We start from the raw sequence: 7,853 nt of genomic DNA, 5'->3' as shown, positions 1-7,853 counted from the left end.
GTCCACTTCTGTATCCTTCCCTTTAAGGCTCAGGGGTCCAAGATTATCTTCTGTGTCTGTGTTAATTGGTTTCCCTTTTCTTTGTTGAAGAGGATCTGTGCAGTCCTTCTGCCTAGTCCGCCATCTTGCCGGAACTCTATCCTGACGATTCTTCCATTTTCTTTACTTACTCTCTGCTCAAGGACAAGTTTCAGAGTCTCTTCTGACATCCATTTTGCTCTTTTCTTTCCTATCTTTGTAATGACCTTTTGCTTTCTTCATGATGTTCTTGATATTATCCCACAATTCGTCTGGTTTTCAGTCATTGGTGTACAATGCACCAAATCTATTCTTTAGATTGTCTCTAAATTCAGGAGGGATATAATCAAGGTCATATTTTGGCTCTTGTGGACTTGCTTTAATTGTCTTCAACTTCAACTTGAACTTGCATATGAGCAGCTGATGGTCTGTTCCACAATCAGTTCCTGGCCTTGTTTTGGCTGAAGATATTAAGCTTCTCCATCACCTCTTGCCACAGAGGCAGTCAGTCTGATAACTGTGTACTTCATCTGGCAAAGCCCACGTGTATAGCCTCCATTTATGTTGTTGAAAAAAAAGTATTTGCAATGAATAAGTTGTTGGTCTTGCAAAATTCTATCATGCGATCTCCAGCATCATTTCTATCACCAAGGCCATATTTTCCAATTACCAGTGATTCTTCCTTGTTTCCGACTTTTGCATTCCAATCACCAGTGATAATTAACATATCTTGATTGCTTGTTCAGTCAATTTCAGACTGCAGAAGTTGGTAAAAATCTTCAATTTCCTCATCTTTGGCTTGGTGGTTGGTGTATAAATTTGAAAATGGTAGTGTTTAACTGGTTTTCCTTGTAGGCATATGGATATTATCCTATCACTGACAGCACTGTACTTCAGGATCTTGAAACATCCTTTGTGATGATGAGTGCTAAGCCATTCGTCTTCAATTTGTCACTCCCAGCATAGTAGATCATCTGATCATCTGATTCAAAATAGCCAAAACCAGTCCACTTCAGCTCAGTAATGCCTAGGATATTGACCTTTATGTATTCCGTTTCATTTCTGACAACTTTTAATTTTCCTTAGGAGCTCTAGTGGCATAGTACCTAAGGAATCTGACTGCTAACCAGAAGGCTGGCGGTTCAAACCCACCAGCTACTCCTCAGATGGAAGGTTAGGTTTCCACCTCGGAAACCCAAAGAGGAGTTGCTATGAGTTGGAAATGACTCAACGGCAGTGAGTTTGTTTTTTCAGTTTTATTTTTCCTAGATTCACACTTTGTACATTCCATTCCATTCCATGCCTGCCTGAGCACAAAATAATTTCCCTTCATTTATATCAAAATTTCCTAAATATCTATATCCTGTGTTTTAGCACATCTGACATTTAGTTAGACTTCAATAATACTTTTCTACTGTAATACACTATCTCAAGGTATTGTTTTAGGTTTTGTTCTGGAAGTAACAGCACAGTGAATATAAATAGTAGAATTTCTCATCTTAACTTTTAACTCTTGCTTCCACTAAATCTGCTCTAAGTATAATCTTACACTTTCAATGTTCAGAGCTCCTACATCCCTTTCACCTCCCCTGAATGTATTTTAATCTCCCTTGACTTCAATTTTTTTTTCCTTTGTGACATCTCCCCAACAACGCTTATGATGGAAAATCAGGGTTTATTTGGAATAGTGGTTTTTAGTTAAAAATTCCACATTTATATTGTTTAATACCACTTTATTCATTTTTAAAATTTGAAAACCAGAAAAAAATTGTAATAGTGAAGGTCTTAACATGATTTTTCAAATGATTTTGGTTGCTACATTTTCAATCACTGTAAGTGACTAATCTATTCATCAGTGACAAGGAGCACACAATATGCTCAAAGACAATTTTGTCAGAGGCCCTCTCGGATCATGCTATACAAAATCATATTCCTTCACTCAACTTGCTTTATTTTTCCTTCAGAACACTTCTCCACTTGGCATTACCTCACTGGAAATGTAACTTCTATAAGTGCTCTGTCCAATTTGTTCACTGTCATATAGCTAGAGTGTAGCAGTGCCTGACACCTGGGCAATCAAGGATTTGAGGTATTGGTTGAAAAGATGAACAAGTCTCCAAAAACTACTTAAACGTGCAGAGCCATAATTGTATACATAGACATGACAGTTCAAAAATATTTTTTTCATGTTGACACCAACTCACTATATACCCTGATGAAATCAAGATCTGTCATCTGTAACATCCCCTTGTCTTACAACCTAGAAAACGTATCAAAACATTTGGCACAACTTGCTTTTAGAGAATCCATGCTTATTCAGGGATCACTAATTTCTTCCCTCAGGCTCAAAAAATATATATTTAATAACCATGCCTACATTTAGCCTAAAATAGACAACACTCAACAGCCTTGTTCTGAAATCCATAATTTTTGTTCTCCCTAATTGACCAATGGCAATCAGCAAAGTTTTTAATAGTTTAAGATATAAATTATCTGAGCCCAAAGATTTATCTAAAGCAACTAAATATCTCAACTACCATAGATATCAATTTTAAAATGTCTATTTATAATGTTTGTTTTTCTGTTTAAAGGTCATTATCATTCCATGAAGACACAAGAAAACATGGCAAGAGGAAACTGAGTATGTTGGCTTTTTGCATTCTGTTAATTCTGCGAGATCATTCCAAATAGTGAGACCAGCCTTCCCTTGAGCTTTAAAAACCGCTTAAAAAGTACTTTAATGAGTGGAGAGATTTAAAAATAATTCAGCCAGTCCAGCAGTTAAGTTAAACATTTCTGTTAAGCCATTGTAGGCATCAGGTCAATTTTTAAAAAATTTGAGATAATGAAAATGCCCTGGCCTGGCAAAACATCCTCAAAAAGACACTAGCTTAAAACATCTGCTTCTGTAGAGAATGCCACTGATAACTGAAACTCTCCTCCCTCTTGTTCTTCAAAACACTCCCAAGTCCAATTTAGGTTCATTCATTAAACAAACAAGTCTCAGCATATGGTGCACTTTCAGATCAAAAGAACACTTAATTAATAAATTAGAATAATACATTTCAGTTCCTCAGTCACTTGGTTTACATCATGTAACAGAAACTACAGTGTTGCACATTCATAGTATACTGATCTGTCAAGTGTTTAGAAGATGGTAAGAGTTGTGTCACATAAACTTGCCAAACCAACAGAACCAGCTTATCAGAAGATGTAAACCAATATTTCCTACCTTGCCATAGAAATCAAAGGACTTTCCCTGTAACTTGGTGTAGGTTTTTTTTTTTTTTTTTTTAAATGCTCTTCAGAACATAGGATATGTTCTTACAACATAGGATGCTCTTCAGAACATGAGGATATCATCTGTCCTTTATCAAATATCCTTAAAGGAAAAAATGACCATAGTTGTGAAGCCATTTGGAAGGAGTTAAAAACTATAGAAATCCAAGATTACATGGGGCTCCCATATCTTCTAGCAAAGTATTAAAATGGAAAAGTTAAAGCATGCTGTAATGTTACACTCCTAATTTACCGATTTGGACATGCATCCCAATTATTTCTGAAAAAGGACAGCTTCAAAATTTATAGAAAACTCCAATACGTTAACATCAAAAAGACAAGCAATGCAATTAAAAAATGGGCAGAAGATATGAACAGGTGCTTCACTGAAGAAGATATTCAGGCAGTAAATGAACACATGAAATGTTCACGATCATTAGCCATTGTTGTTGTTGTGTTGTTATGTGCCGTCGAGTCGGCCCCGACTCATAGCGACCCCTCCTTGGGTTTCCGAGGCAGTATCACTACGGAAGTAGGGTTGCCCAACCTTCCTTCTGAGGAGTGGCCATTAAAGAGACGCAAATCAAAACAACCATGAGATACCATCTCACCCCAGCACTAATGGCAAAGTTCAACAAGACAGAAAATAACAAATGCTGGCGAGGATGGGAGATACTAGGACTTTTATACACTGCTGGTGGGGCTGTAAAATGATACAGCCACTGTGGCGATTACTTAAAAAGTTGGAAATAGAAGTATCAGTTGATCCAGCAATCCCATTACTAGGTACAAATCCTAAAAAAGTGTAAGGCAGGACACAAACAGATATATGCACACCCATGTTCTTTGCAGCACTATTCACAATAGCAGAAAGATGGAAACAACCTCTATGTCCATCAACCATGGAATGGATAAACAAACTGTGGTACATACACAGAATGGAATACTAGGCAACCCTAAAGAATAATGTAGAATCTGCAAAATGCCACATAACGTGGATGAACTTGGAGGACATTAAGTTGAGTTAAATAAATCAGTCACAGAATACTACTGTAATAGTCTACTATAGTAAAAAAAAAAAGTCAAGGAAAAAAAAAGTTTATACACAGAAGGAAACATTCTTTGTTGGTTATCAGGGATAGGAGGGGAGGGGAGGCTAAATTCCTAGATAGGTTGAAATAAAAAATATAGAGAGAAAACAAAGATTATTACTGGTAACCAGGGATAGGAGGGAGGGGTAAAGGTGAAGCCTTTGTTTTCAGGGCACTGAGTTTACAATAATGGAGGTGGAATATTTTGGAAAAGGATAGCAGTAATGGTGACACAACATAGAAAATATCATCAATGTCCCTGAGCTGTAAATGTGGAAGTTGTTATGTTGGCAAACGTCGTTGTGTATGTTTTCACAATAAAAGTGGTGGGGGGAGTTTCTCCAGATCCCAAACATGTCTGTTACAGGGAAAGTTGGGCATAACAATGGCTGCTTTTGGATATGTAAACTAGAGGGGTACAGATTGGGAGACTTTTTTTATACTGCTTTAGTTTTTTTCACATGTGCACTGATAAAAATATAGGGACTATCAGAGTGGGAGAACAACGTGGAACAAAACTCAAAATGATAAAGACCAGGTTCACCAGTCTGATGGAGCCTTTTCAGAACCCCAAGACTATGGCCCCTAGTTATCTTTCATGCCTGGAATTGAAATCTCTCTCATAGCTTCCAGCCAAACTACAGACAGGCATATAGGGTGAACATTTACACCATATAGATAGACTCCTCAGAATGATCAGTCATGGGAGAACAGAAGAGCAGTATTTGTTCAGGGAGATAACTCAAGGGGCAGGAATATATAGGAAAGGACACAGGGAAGAGGTGACTACAGGAAGCAAGTGGGAAAAGAGCTGTTACACTGTGGGGAATTGCAGTCAGTGTCATGAAACAAAATGTGTATCAATTGTTGTATGGAGAATAAATCTGTTCTGGGAATTTTCACCCAAATCACAAAAATTGAAAATAAAGGGAATATCCAGCTGAGTATCATGTTGTAGGAATTAACTCCAGTATTGTCAGCTTCTCACTTTTCAAGGGCAACCAGAACTCTGAATTTTATGTGAAATTCTCAATTTTAAAATGTTGACTAGACAACTAATTGCACCACCATCTGTCAATTTGTAATACTGTGCTGGCTTTAATGTTGCCATGATGCTAAAGCTATGCCATCGGTATTTCAAATATTCAGCTCAGTAGACAGGTTTCAGTGGACTTTCTAGACTAAAAGGCCTGACCATCTACTTCCGAAAATGAGCCAATGAAAGCCTTATGGATCACAACAGAACACTGACCAACTCACCTGCTTTGGACACATCATCAGGAAGGATCAGTCACTGGAGGAGAACATCATCGATGGAGAGGATTAACAAAGGCATGGGAGACCACTGGTGAGATGGACAGACCTAATAGCCACAAAGATGGACTTGAACATAATGTCAATTTTAAGGATGATGCAGGACCAAACATTTCATTGTCTGTTCTACCTCAGGTCACCATGAGTCAGACGATTTGAAGACAGCTAACAAAAACAAATTTTTTAAAGCACTATGTGGGTCAAACACTATTTCTGTACAAGGCAACTGTTGGTTATGCCCTGAATAATATGCTTGGTCAAGACATTGGGCTGGAGCATGGCGGGGGGTGGGGAGGTAGAAGGTGGGTGGATTCAGATTTCTCTGCTCACCCAGAAGGGGGCTGCTGTTGTTGTTGTTATGTGCCATCGAGTTGGATCCGACTCATAGTGACCCCTCCTTGGGCTTCCAAGGCAGTATTACTATGGAAGTAGGTTGTCCAACCTTCCTTCCGAGGAGTGGCTGATAGGTTTGAACTGCCAGCCTTCTGGTTAGCAGTCAAGTGCCTTAGGTACACTACCAGAGCTACCTAATTCCCAAAAGTACTAACTAAACGGGCAGTGGTGGCCATGCTTCTCTGCAACCTCTGAACCAAATGAATTAGAGCTTTAAAACCAAAACCAAAAAAAAAAAAAAAACCTTTGCCATGGAGTCGGATTCCAAGGAGTGGCTGGTGGGTCTGAACCACCAGTCTTCTCAGAGGTTAGCAGTCAAATGCCTAAGGCACTACACCATCAGAGCTCTTGGAGCTTTAAAGCGGAACATAATTCATATACCATATGCCTACAAGGATGACCTTACTCTAACCACCCAAGCTGCTCATCTGCTAGGTCTTTAATTCTTCCAGTAATGGCAATGGATTGTACTTAGTCTTCCCATTTTATTTAATGATATTATCTGTGAAACACTGTCTTTAATAGTGCTAAGTACATACACGTCACTGTGCTTAGTGATATGTGTGTGTGAATACATATTCAGCTAAACCCTAAGGTTTTATGACCAAGTAAGAGATACAGTAGTAGCTTTTCTTCTAGTTACTAACCTTAAGGTCATGAAAAACCTTTTTACAAGATTTTGAAGAAGTTATTTGTAGAAGTGGGTTGTATGTGTGTTTGATAGCTAATCATTTCTTCATATGTGGAAGAAAACTTCAGTAAAATTGCTCTTCCCCAGGACTCTCCAGTGTCATGATAAAGAGAGCTCCAGGCTGAGAATAAGGAAACCTGATTTCTAAGTCCAAGCCCTGCTATTACCTATCTATTACAGATGTTTTCTAAGGTTGTTCTAGAACATCTTCAAATAAAATTCATGTTTGTAAAAATAGCCACTGGTGTAAGAACTGATTTAAGATTTTTAAAAGCTGATAAAATGTTGCAGAAGTACAAAATTAAAAAGTTCCCAGTAAAGTTTTCATTCTGTAAGAGCACACAATAGCTACTGTCACACATGGACTATCTGGGAATTCTTTAGCTATAAATCTAATTATAGCACAGAAATATGCATTCAGCTTCCAGTGGCACACCATTCCTAGCTACTTTCTCAAAATCATGCTCTATTAACATTAGCTCAGTGGGGTTTGCTATAAACATAAACAGCTCATGTCTGTGATACAAAGTATTAGTTGCTGTTTTTTCTTCATAAGGAAAATGGGGAGTGGGGTAGGAGATAGGCAAAAACAATCATCATCAAAATTTGTTAAAAGTTGAATAAAGATGTTTACCACCTAGTCCTTTACAATCACTTTTAAAACCTGCTTCAATTTATATTCATGTGAATTCACAGCTTAAAAAAAGGTAAGCATACATGACTTTTATTTCCATTAACTTACCCATTAATTAATTTATTTGAAAGACAAAGTGGCCCTGATTTAGAAATATAATGAAATAGGAACTAAAAAGCTTTAAAAACAGGTATAATGAAGATAAAGATTTGTATATCATTGTCTTCATTCTATTTGCTGACACTTGTTGCTAAATGCAAGAAAACAGGGCTGCCACCCAGTGGCAATATAAATCTTTAAAAGATTTTAAGAATAAAAAAATACATATTTAATGATGAAAAACACAAAGCCAAAAACCTCATGAATTACACAACTTCAATTTCAACATCAGTAATTCTGCTGTATTTAATTTTTTGTAACATATAAAGAACAG

The sequence above is a fragment of the Orycteropus afer genome, unplaced genomic scaffold (genome assembly GCF_000298275.1).
Source record: "Orycteropus afer afer isolate SDZICR_OR568_19922 unplaced genomic scaffold, OryAfe1.0 scaffold00003, whole genome shotgun sequence".
NCBI lineage: Eukaryota > Metazoa > Chordata > Mammalia > Tubulidentata > Orycteropodidae > Orycteropus > Orycteropus afer.
Note: the sequence above shows the minus strand (reverse complement) of the source record.